Here is a 12,738-nt window from a genome sequence, read left to right on the forward strand (position 1 = left end):
GTCGTAATGACCTCCATAGACTGAAATGGTTAGTAGCGCTCCAGGAGTGTGGGTCGGGTTGACGGCTGCGCACGGCTGCTTTTGCAGGGGAAGTAAAGAGAAGGGTGGTCCGACAGTGCAAGCTTTTGATGGCATACTTTTGTCTAGGATATTCATTTCCTTTCTCGACCCTGGGGGCTCTGGCCAAGAAGAGTCTTGTTATCAAAAGCAAGAAGCATAGAGATAGGACTAGCCGTATGGAGCATGCTGAACATTTGCAGTAGCCAATACGGAACATCGTGTAAACCCCACAGGATGCAGTTTATGCAAATGTTTGATAGTGGCCAGTCCTGTGCAATCTCAGTGTCGGCTTGTAATACCCCCGCAATTCTCCAATTTTGGAACTCTATCAAAACATGTCTTTTTGAACAACTGACCAAGGACTTATGCCAATGGCCGCACATACCGATGCACAGACCCCAACTCAGAGTACTGCGCTCCTGTTAAGATACCAGCCTAAATGCTGACTGCTCACACATTCTACAGCGCGTCTCTGCTCTCGAGCTACGTCTACGCTTTAAACAATGAAATAAATCTTCTCGCCTTTGTGTTGCCTCTGTGGAAATGGCAGGATCCATATCTCACTTGTTGCTAACTGTGGGTTTTCATTTTAGCAATGTATTGCGTGACTTTCACGTTTCCCAAATGTATTTTCCACCTTCCACTGCATATGACTGTGTATTCACTGTACTGTTTATGCTAGCTGTTTATTTCTGTGAAGTGCTTGAATGTTCCCCAACATTGCCTGATCACTATTTTGTACCTTCATAATCCCTATAGTTCTTTTTTTCTGGCACACTGGGCATTGCTCACTTGGAGACTCCACTCCCACGCAACGAGCCTACAGCAGCTTCCTTGAACCAGAAACCAACCCCAGTGCAATCTGCCGCATAGGGCTGAGTTTTTACTCCCATTCCATGAGCCCCGCCTCCACTACCCAGTGACAGTTGGCCTACCCTCTGCAAGTCACCAAGCTAGCTCCAGCTGGGAACCTGCACTCCCCACCCAACAATTAGCGTGCCTGCTGGCCCCAACCGCACTGCACTGTATAATTTCATCTTCCCATCCCATACCCTACAATTGACATCCCCTTTGGGGTCAAACTGCCAACTTCCCTGACCTGGGAATCCCACAGAATACCTGAAAGTGTGTGTGTTCCACTCTGCATCCCATCTCCCCTGAAAACGACTTTGGCAACACTTGCCCAAACAAACATTTGCCTGGATGGAGGGCTGAACCTGCCAGTGGGTGGAGCAACAGCCTTGTATAAGTCTGTGGAGAAAGGACCCGGGACTCACTCTTCTCTCTTTGGTTGCTGACAGTGGTGTGCTGACGGGCGGAAGGCAGCAGAGCCCAGGACGTCCTGTCCACAGGTATCCTAGTCTTCCCTCTGCATCCTTGCCCCCCCCTGTCTGTCTGTGTGTGTGTGTGTCTTTTTCTCTTTCTCCCTCTCTCTTTCTCCGTCGTGAGGCCCTGTGTGCGCTCCTTCACTAGGCACCACCTTTCTCATTGGGCTCCCCTCTCTCATGCTTCCTTTCTCGTTTGTCCTCCCTCTCTCAGCCCTCTGCCTCTACCAACCCCCTTCTTCCATTTCTTCTCCAACCCTTCCCTTTTGGTCCCTGCTCGCCTGTGCATCCAAGGCTGCTCCCTGTGCCCACGGGTTCCATGCCGTTGGGTGTGCCTAGCTAGCGTTCCTGTCATCAATGCCCCGCCTTGTGCCCGCATCCCATTGTAGCCCATCACCTGTGTCTAGTGTGTGTGATTTGTCCTGCTGGCAATGATTTTACTCCTCTTCCTGTAATACATCTTTTCCTGGTTTCTACAAAGAAGTTGGTGGCTTCATTGTGTTCCCACTCTTCAGTGCAGCTTGCCTGTAATTGTCAGAGGGGGGGGACCCAGTCTGTCTGCGTACACAGTGCACCCCCAACGGGTCTGTTGACTCCCTGGTCCAAAACTGTGGCCCTGTGTGGGGTCTGACTAATGGCCTCACCCATTTTGGCCTGCCTCCCGCTTCCACACCTCACCACCTTTTAAGGAAGCATACAAATTAACCTGGAGGTGCAGCTAGTCCCACTAGGAGGTGGCGCACAGCATTGGCAATGTTGCCACCTTAAGAACAATGGGCCACAGTAAATGATGTCACAAGGTCTTCCTTTAGTCTTTAGAAGGAGCGGGCCCACGAGAAGACCTAGTGGCACCGTGCAGTTGCAGGATCGCAGTTGCCTTTTACCTCAATCCCAGCCTGTACGGAACAAATAGAATGGATAGAAAAATGTCACAGGGAGTTGTGGGAAAGGAAGGTGAGCTTTTTAATATAGAAGATGCTTCTTTGATTACAATTAGAAAACCTATATTTAAGTTTTGGAAAACTAATAGTGCACATATAATACTGGAAAAATGAAAATTCTTTTGCTGTCTGGTTTGTTTCAACATTCAAAAATCAAAATCATGATATTGTTTATGCATCTGGTTGAATTTTGTTCATGGAAAATGCACAGAGATGTATGTAAATGTTAATTGGACTTGCAAAGTGCAACACTGCATTTTGGTAGCCTTTCTGCGCGTGGTTGCACATGAATATTGAGGCTGTGATTGTTATTGGTTTATAGGACAAGGTGGGTGTTCATCCTTTAGTATTGATGCTAGCAGGCCGGAAGCACCAGTGTCTGTGTGTAGTGCTTTGACAAAGGACCTTGTTTCATCCAGAAGGCAGAGGCCAAGATTCATTTTTTGATCTACAGTGGTGGAGTTGGTCAGAGTGTACTAGGGCTAGAGAGAAGCGCTGCAGTGTTGCTTAGTTACTGTGGTGTGTGTGCAGCTTACTGTCGCGTTTGAAGATGGATTGTGTGAACAGTTTAAGGTGGCGATGGTTGTGGATGTGAGCAGCTTGAATGGGGGAGGTGGTGGGGAGAAAACCATGGGGTTCTAGGTGGCTCTATCAGAGTTTACTCATTTGGTTTTGACTTGCTTTCTTTCTGTTTGTGCCTTATTTATGTGAAAAGGGTGCTGGAAGAGCGACCCAGAAAAGTCCGTCTTCTCATACTACTGCGTTTCGGCTTTGTGTACCTGCCTGTGGCATGGTCATGGCAGCATTTATACACTGGGTTAGCATCCAGTTATGCATTGCAATGCATAGTTAAGAAACATTGAAAATGCTCATTACATGTCAAATGTGTGTGGACCCATTGTTTAAAATTGAAAGATGAAAAGAAAAAAGGTGGACAAAAAGGCAACAATTGAGACAAAGATGCACTCTTGACCTGCAAGTAACTCTCTATGTGTAAGTATTCAATTGCATCTGCTGAATTCCTAATTGTGGTAACTTAGTTGCAACAGGAGAAGTTCAACAGAGGCGCTATCGCTCTAGCTATAGTCTAGAAGCAGGATACAGAGTGTGACTGGGTGTGTGGAATCAGCCCTGCAAGTTCTTCAGTCATAATCCTAAATCGCTGCACAGCAACTCCCTGTGGAAATCTAGTGCCCCGAGTGACCCGGAGCTGAAAGGACTGGGGGGAAATGTGGTAGCACGTGGGCGTTTCCTTCACCAAGAAATTCCTGAAATGGCGATCTTCACAGTCCTTGTTCAAGTACATTAGTTAAAACAGGATATATTGTGTTCAATCTCAGTCTTGATTCTCAAATAAAAGTTTCCATGCTTAGTTAAAGTGGGGTCTAATTCAAATGTTTTAATCATTTCAATAAATGACTTTTTTTGTGCTTGAAAATCAAATACAGCATGTCTCAACCGAGCAAGTTGTTTGAGGAGACCAACGTTTTTAAAGTTACCTTTATGTTATCAGGTTTTAGTCCATGCTCCACTGTCATTTGCTCTTGGCATGCGGACCGATCTAAATTCAAAGGGAAGATAGCTTTGCCGTTGTGTTGGTGCACACAGTTCAAAAGTACAGTTACTCTGTGCAGGACGGTTTTTAGCAGTGATAGAAGTGTACCAAAAAAGTAGTGGGAGTATGACTCCGGCGAGAGACGTGCAACACATTTTTCAAGGGTTGCCGTCCTGCTGGTTGACAGTCAATTGAGTTGAAATAGATTTCAGTTTATCTGTAAGTGATATCCAGTGGCAAAAATGGAGGAGTGTGCTTTAACTTCATAAAGAACAGTTCCATAATGGTGAAAATGCTTGCAAAAAGTGGTGGAGCTGTCAACAGAAAAAAATAAAAGTAATGGAACACCGCTCCTGACCGTTCCCACTCACTTCGACCACTGGACTTTCTAGGTAGTTTGTGTTTACAACATTTCAGGTATTTGTGTGCAGGGGGGGGAGATGCTTGTGCCTGTGGTGCGAGGTTATGATGCGCATGTTGGTGGTGAGGTGTAGCGTTCTGGTTTCTGTTAGGCAGGGTGTTCAATAGCAAGGCGTTGGTGGCTTTGTCTGTATGTGTAGGAAGTGTGACAAGGCCGATCCAGGGTGTCCTGCCCAAAGATGCTTGCTGTCCGTGGTAGCATACCACTCCCAAATACTTGTGGTGGTGGTCCTGTGGCTGCCTGATTGGTCAGGTTGGAAGGGTGTGGGTATTTGGCCACATCATGCCTGATGTCATGTCTTTGCTGCAACCTGGGACATGATAGGACCCTCCTCCTAACCAAAGCTGGAAGGGCAGTGGTGGTGGCAGCATGGTTGTGGGCAATGCTGCAGTGCCTCAGAAAGCGAGGCAGGGTAACTGCTGTTACCATCAGCAGGCCTGGAGAGGGGCAGCACGTCCTCTCCCCCTCTCTGCTCCTCTCCTCCCCCTCCTAGTCATAGAGACACGCAGTCTGTCCTGCACAAAGCTGAGGAAGCTTCATGCAACTAGGTGCTAAGCACTGAAGGACACCAACAGGCAGGCAGGGATCACGTTCAAAGACCTGCCCCCCCCCGGGGGGCCAGATAGTCGGCTATCTGGCCGGGGGCTCACACTTAACAGCCCCCACAACTATACAAATCAAAGACCCAGGGCTCCCCTGGGTTTTATAAATGCAGAGCGGCATGCTCTGAGAAAACACAATCAGTTTGTGACCCTGAACGGGTACCCAAACACACAGGAGGTGCACTGTTTACTCAGTGCCTTCCAAACCTTTGCTTCTTTTAGCTTCTTTTTAAGTTTGTGGCATTCGCTGTATCTTTTTTCCTTTCTTGAACATTGCCCTGTTCAACCCGATGGAGAGCGTGCAGCGAAGTTGACTAAAGAATACAGTCTCCCGGGAGGAATCGCGAAAGCAGCAAAATCAATTACCTGAGCAGAGCAGAAGAATTCCAGCAGCTCGGCGAGGTGGCGGCGTTTTCCAAGCATACGTCTTCATTACAGGGTAAGCGACTACGCCTGGCTCCGTCCGAGCACATTAGATACTTTGTTTTCCTACACGAGTAGGTAAAAAAAAAAAGCTGCGTCAGCCGCTCCCCCGGCAAGTCGCAGGACACGCGCTGCCCGGCTATTTCTTACATGAAGTAAACACAGGAGCGTAAAAGGGAGAGTCCGGCCCGGGAAATCAACAATTCTAATACAGATAGCCTTTCCCAGTGACACATTTAAATGAATGTCAAGGTTTCATAAGTGAAAGGCGGGGGGCATTTTTTCGCCAAAACTATAGCTCCAGCAACTTTGGAGGGGTGGTTAAGAATTGTCTACTTTATACATCACTAGACACTTTCCCAACACGGGAGACAACAAAAAGGGGCAGTGCAACGGAAAGAGGGCGGCAAGTTGCACAGCGAGAGCGTGCCCTTTTTTCTTTGTCATTTACAGAAATCTGCCAAAGCAGTTGGTAATCTCGGCAGGTCAATAAAATAAAGACCACCACCGTATTGCTTGAATAATAAGCAGCGCTCAGAATACCTGAAATTTCATTGCGCTATGTAAAGGCCAAACTAGCTTAAAGAAGGCCATCAAACAGCCAAGAACAGGAAAAACTCAATATTTTGGCAACAGTGCAGAGTTTGCAGTCACAGCAAAACTCATTTCTTTTTATCTTTCCAACTAAACAGTTAAAAGGAAGACATGGGTCCCAAAAGAAAAACTCGGGATCCCAACACACCAGCACAAAAACCCAAATCACCACACCTGCTGGCAGCCATAGAAGCAGCAGAGCATTACGGTTGGCCTTGGGTGGGGGAGAATATTTACGGGCTGCCAAGGGATGCGATAACCATGCCACTCAGCCAAGATGACGTCACTACACCCGCAAAGAGACAGAGAGTGACAGGTGGCCCCAAAAAGGTAATAAAAAGCTGGCAAAATTGTGCGAGAGCATGTCTGAAATGCAACAGTTATTAAGGGAAAAGAGGGAGAAGCAATTACCGCAAACAGGGGAACAAGGGGCAGCAAACCTCAACATACCTTTAGACCCTAACATATCAATGACCCCCCCCACACCAGCAACAATCCAAACTATCCCATCTTCAGACACAGCACAGCCACAAGTACCATCTGCACCAACGACTGCCCCCACAGCTGCTCCAATAGCAATCACGGCAGACCCAACAGGGGCTCTGAAGGCATGGTCAACACCCAATGAAGTTACAGTACGACAAACGGGGCAGAACAACAACAATCCAACAGACATAGCAACAATTTGCAATGCCCAAATAGAACTAAAAATGAAATCTTTCCAGACTGAAATACTGAACAGATATAAAAGATGCCTCGCATGGAATATTGATATCACAATTAAAGAAGCCATATGGGCCAAAATAATTCAGAGAAATCCTTTCTTTAATAGAAGCCCAGCGCAAAGGAAAAGATGCTTTTAGAGACCCTAAAAAGATAGAGGAGAAAGCCATAGCCAGCAACGCCCAGGTAGAACAGAACTGGGACAACTGGCTCCAAGCCTTTGCCATCTTAGCAACAATCGATGAGGAAAAATTCCCACACGACGGGAGAACAATTATGGGCCTACATGGATAAAATAAGAGCGGTAAAAGTTGCACAGAAGGGGAAGACCTGGCTAGCATACGACATCAGATTTAGGAGAAGCATGTCAGAGAGGCCAGCCATAGAATGGGACGAGGTCTAAAACGAGTTGTACATGTTAAATGCGGAACACCCAGCAGAGGAAGAGGCCTCCCTGATCCCCTCCAAAAATACCAAAAACACAGGTCCCAGAAATAACGATAATGAAAAGCTTAGAAAGGGAGAACAGCCTTTTCAGAAGAATCAGCCGTGGGCGGCTAAGTCCAATACCCAAAAGCAAAACAAAAACCATGGTTCAAAAGCCAATACTCTGTGCAGGAATTTTGGAAAAAAACAATGTTCTTGGGGGAAGGAATGCTGGTACAAACACACTTGCACAAACTGCAAAGGTGACCACGCAGCAAGCAACTGCAACAGACTGCCAGCCAAAAACCCAAAAACCTAGTGCTAACCACGCTGTTTCAACCACAGTTTTGGCCCCAGGTAGTACAACAATTAAACCATAAAACTTTAGAGATGCGCTATTGAACTACCCAGACAGAGAAACCAGTGAAAATATTTGGCAGGGTTTCTCCAAACGTTTTATTATACCATTTCAGGGCTCAGGGTCACAGAACATCCCACTGAACCTAAAACCTGCCAGGGACAACACCCAAATAGTGGAAAGCAAAATCAGGAAAGAGCTGCCTTTAGGCAGGATCGCTGGTCCCTGGGACCATATGCCCCTCAAAGAGTACATAATATCACCACTGGGACTGGTCCCTAAAAAAGAGCCAGGAAAAATGGGACTAACCCACCATTTATCCTACCCCAAAGGCCTATCCCTAAACGACTGCATTCTGCACACGGAATCGGCGGTATCCTACACACACTTCCAAGAGGCGATAAGACTCATGCAGGAATGTGGTAGGAACGCCCTGATGGCCAAACTAGACATTGAATCCGCTTTCAGATTATTGCCAGTCCACCCAGACTCCCAGCAATGGTTAGGTTTCACTTTTAACAACACATTCTATGCAGACAGATGGCTTCCAATGGGGTGTGCAGTGTCCTGCACCCTATTCGAGCAGTTCAGCTCCTTTTTTCAATAGGTCTTTCAAAAACAGAGACCAGGGAGCAAAGTAGTTCACTACCTAGATGATTTTATGGTCATAGGCCCAGCAAACTCAGAGGAATGCAACAGGGCACTGGTGAAGCTAGAAGGAATGGCCGCACACTGGGGCATACCTTTAGCAAAAGCCACCAACATAATTTTCCTGGGCATTGAAATTGACTCTGCACAAGGACTATGCAGGATCCCGAATACAAAAATCGCAGAACTCTTAGAGAAGACACAAGCCTTGATAACCAAAGACAAGGGCACAGTCAAATAAATTCAGTCTTTAGCAGGCAGTCTCAATTTCGCTGCCAGAATAATTCCTCAAGGGAGGATATTTTCCAGAAGCCTGGAACTGAAAATCAAATCATTTACCAAACCCCACCTACACATCCGACTAGGCACAGAGGTGAAACGAGATCTGGAAGTTTGGGAGAATTTCCTTAAAAATTTCAACGGGACCTCGCTGTGGCGAACACTTGTGAATACATGAACAAAAATAGTCCTTTTTCACCGATGCAGCCAGGAGCAAGGGGTTTGGAGCCATACTAGACACAGAGTGGGTGGCAGGACACTGGCCCAACTCATGGCAACAGGCAGGGTGGACAAAAAACATCACCCTCCTAGAAATATTTCCCATCTGGCTAACACTACACATCTGGGGCAGGCAGCTCGCTAACACAGAACTCTGGGTATGGTGCGACAACATGGCAGTAGTAGGCCCCATCCACAGAAGGTCTACCAAATGCCCTTTAGTACTGAAAGTCCTACGAGCCATCACAGCAGTCACTCCAAGAAAACATTGTGATCAAAGCTAAGCACATTGCTGGGGCAGATAATAACATTGCAGATGCTTTATCTCGCTTCCAGTGGCCAAGATTCCGGTAGCTAGCGCCGCACGCCCAGGAACAGATGACTCCAGTACCTGCGGAATGCTGGGAAACAATGGGAAATCAAAAATAACAGCATCAACGCCAGTCCCAGAGAGCCAAGTCTGGGATGTCCAACGAGAACCAGACACCTCAAAGACGGGTGTCAACACCGCCCTAAGTTTCCTCACGGAGATGGGGGGGAAAGCGCTGGCAAGCACCACCGCAGCGCAATACAGTAAGTGCTTACAGTTTTTAAAGCCACAGGCATAAAACACGTAGAGTTAATAACGATTAAAGACATAGAAACATTTTTTAAATGGGCACATGAACAAGGCTTTAAGAGAGACTGGGCTAAAAGACATTTAGTCGCAATCTCTTACTTTTATAAAATACGGGGTGATTCAGACCCCACACAAAGTCCCCTCATTACTTATGCATTAAAAGGGTGGGGCAGAATAGAGGGCCCACAGGTAGACACCCGCCGCCCCCTTGATTTCTGCAAACTGGTTCAAATTGCAAATCCCTTCATACAGAAACACCAGGCGAAGGGAGGACCGTGCTTCAATCAGCATGGACAGTCTGCCACTCTTTTATCTTCAGGACGGGCCGATGGGCAGAGGAGACCAAAGAAAGGCCACCATTCACGAACACCATTTCATCATGGTGGGGCTACAGAGGCCTGCGAGAGGCAGAAATCCATGAAACATTAGCAGAACTGGTCGCATACAGGGATCCGCCAGAATTTCTGATTATCCATTTAGATGGCAATGACCTTGTATCAGTGGGGAGGAGACAGTTACTCAAGGACATGAGCGACTCCCTTGCAGGCATCGCACACAATTGGAAAGGAACGGAAATATATTTCTCAGCCATCTTTCCTAGAAAGAAATGGCAAGGGGCCAATTGCTACAAATCTGTAGACATTTCCAGACGAAAAATCAACAGGGGGCCAGAAAAATTCTGCATAGCAAGAGGACTGGGCTTCATAAAGCACCCAGCCATTACACTGGGTGATCCGGACCATTTTCACAAAGACGGCACTCACTTATCTATCAAGGGCATGGAACATTTCTTTCGAGAAATTTCAGCAACTCTAGCCTCCAGGGGTTGTAAATAGGAGATACTTTTGGGGGAACGCAGTCAGCGCCAACCTGCCCACGTGTGGCAGCACGGGCCAGAGGGGATAACTCCAAGACCCGGTGCCCAAAAGTATTGTTTATTATCTTATGATATGTGATTATTGTTATTGGCATAACCATATCTGTACAATAAAAACCTACGGCCTTTTATTGCCAACACTTGACAAACAATGTGTGAGCCAAATTATTTCTGGGTAAGGGTATGGTTTCGGCAAAGTATAATGATGCATGCATATGGGTTCAGCAGTTACTATCCTCTGAGGACATGTGCACCTGGCACACCCTCCTATGCCACAGCACATGTGGCTCCTCATTGCCATGGACCCTTTTCTGGTTCCCTTGTGCTCTGGCTTGACCCACTTCCCGCAGTTTCCACTATGAAGAGGAGGTCTAAGCAGGGTCTCCACACTTTAAGGTGAATGTGTGTGTCATCTGCTTAGGTTGGTTGTGTTGGAGAGTGCTCACGTGGGAGAGCATGTATATAATTATGTTGTATAGGATGAAAAGGGATGTGTCTCAGGACTCTGCAGCTGACTAGAATGAAGTTGGGGAGGAAGGAGGAGCTATTGCTGTCTGGGGCTGGTCACCTGAGCATATTTGACAGCACCAGCTCATTTTATTTATTGGCTAAACCTGCACGCAAAGGAAATGGAGAGGGATTGGGGAACATTGAAAAAACGCAAACAGGGGTACTGGTTAGAAGGGAAATCCTACAAAGTATATGCCGATGGGTGTGTTTTTTTTAATATTCTCTTTTTAATTTTCTGCTTGGTTTGGGAAACAGAAACAACATAAATAAATGCATGGCGTTACTTGTTTCAACACCAGACCACTTTCCCCTTTACAGTTGTTTTCATGGTAATTTTGCAGGACCATCCACTCCCCCTTTCTGCTTCCAACTTTGGAAAGGGACTCAGTGGGCTAGTGTGCCTGCTGCACAGGTTGCAATAGGACATGCCGGACAAGCTTCACTCCAAGTTGATTATGTTTTATTTGAGTGTCATAAAAGACACATCTTTGTGGCTTGTGCTGTGTGACCTAATATTGTTAACTTTTTATTGGTCATTTGGCTCATTGCAACTTTTAGAACCCCTTTTAAATCTGAATGCCGTGTCCTTAATATCCTGATTATGAAGCCTAACCTGCAACAATCTCCTGAAAATGCAGCTCGATTCCAAAATCCTCATCGTTTATCCTTGCTTTCGTGGAATGCCTTGACCTGCACATGTAACCAAAAGAAGTAAAAACTACTTGTGCATCTGTGTATCTCGAATGTTTCTTCTCTTCAAATAAACTAAAAAGGATACAGCAAAGTTACTTTTGAGAAAGTGAAAGTCATCAAAATAACTAGATTTGCCATTATTTTGTATTTGATTAGAAAATGCAATAAACATTGTAAAGGAATGGCTCCCCCTAACATCTTGGTCCACAGACCCTCTACTACCCACCCGACCTGAGTGGGACTGGTTGATCGGCTTCCCACTGTTTCCTCCCCTTGTTGCCTGTAGGCCCCTTGCTGCCAAATGGCCCGCCCTCCCCCTGTTATCTCCCTTGTTTCTCTGCTTCACTCCGTGTTCTCCCACCTATAATTGTAAAACACTCCAGCCAAAACATACTCTAATAAAGAGCACCTCAGGCTCCTCTCCCCTGAGGGTTTTCACTGATGTCGGTCAAAATAATCCCACACCCAGGACTCTGTTGGATGTGTTGTGGGGTTGAGATCACCGATCCCTGAGGCTCCTCCTACATTGCCCCCCTTCTTTTCCTGCCTCTTCGCCTCATCTTCAGATAGATCCACCTCCTGTTGCGGTGCCTCTGTAGGCTGCTACTCTCTGTGAGCCTGCTCGTGATAGTCCTGCCCCTTTACCGCAGTTGTACCCTCACCCTGTTGGGAAGAGAACTTCCTCCTCTATTTCACGCTCTCGGTCAGGACCCAAACATCTCTTTCAGGTTGTTTGCTGCAGCCACCCCTCCCACTCCTGAGGCCTCTCCCAATACCTCTACCGACTCAAAGGCTCGATATTGCTCTCTGGCCTGGGCCTGTAAAGCGCTCCTGCGCACTTCTTCCACCCAAGCGCTGCAACTCTCTTCCTCTTGCTTTCAGATCCTCTCTTACTCATCATCACTGCCACTCTCACCTTAAAAACTTGGGTCTACGTGAACATTTTTAAAATTTGAATTATTTAACGTCTTTGCGCTCTTTTTAAAAAAAAAATCTGGGGGTAGATCCCCTCATCTTTCCCCAATATTCACCCTATTCTATTCCATTATCCCACTCCCTATCTATTTATCTGCTAAAAGGTCGAAAAATGTAAATGTGGCACTGGTTGCCTGTATCATTGAAAAGTGGCGCCTGCAAATATGTGTAGCCCCAGTTCAAATATTCCATAACTAGTGTACGCAGGCCAAAGTGCAGGCTTTCATTCACACGGTAGGACCGCTGTATTTCCTAAGGCAACAGCTCCCTCTAGTGGAGCATTCTGTGCATTTGGGCAGCCTCTACAGCGCATGGCAGCATGGGACAAAGGTACATCTGGCCTTTTGTTATGGTTAGATAGCAGATTTTATATATCACGAGGTTTAATATCTATCTTTTCAAGATAAGTCCCGTTCAACTGGAGGACATGGTGCAGTTTCATATTTTGGAGTCTCCTCAAAGATGTATATTTATTACAGCTGTTCAAGAG

The sequence above is a fragment of the Ambystoma mexicanum genome, chromosome 2p (genome assembly GCF_040938575.1).
Source record: "Ambystoma mexicanum isolate Mex_15411 chromosome 2p, UKY_AmexF1_1, whole genome shotgun sequence".
In the NCBI taxonomy this organism is placed as follows: domain Eukaryota; kingdom Metazoa; phylum Chordata; class Amphibia; order Caudata; family Ambystomatidae; genus Ambystoma; species Ambystoma mexicanum.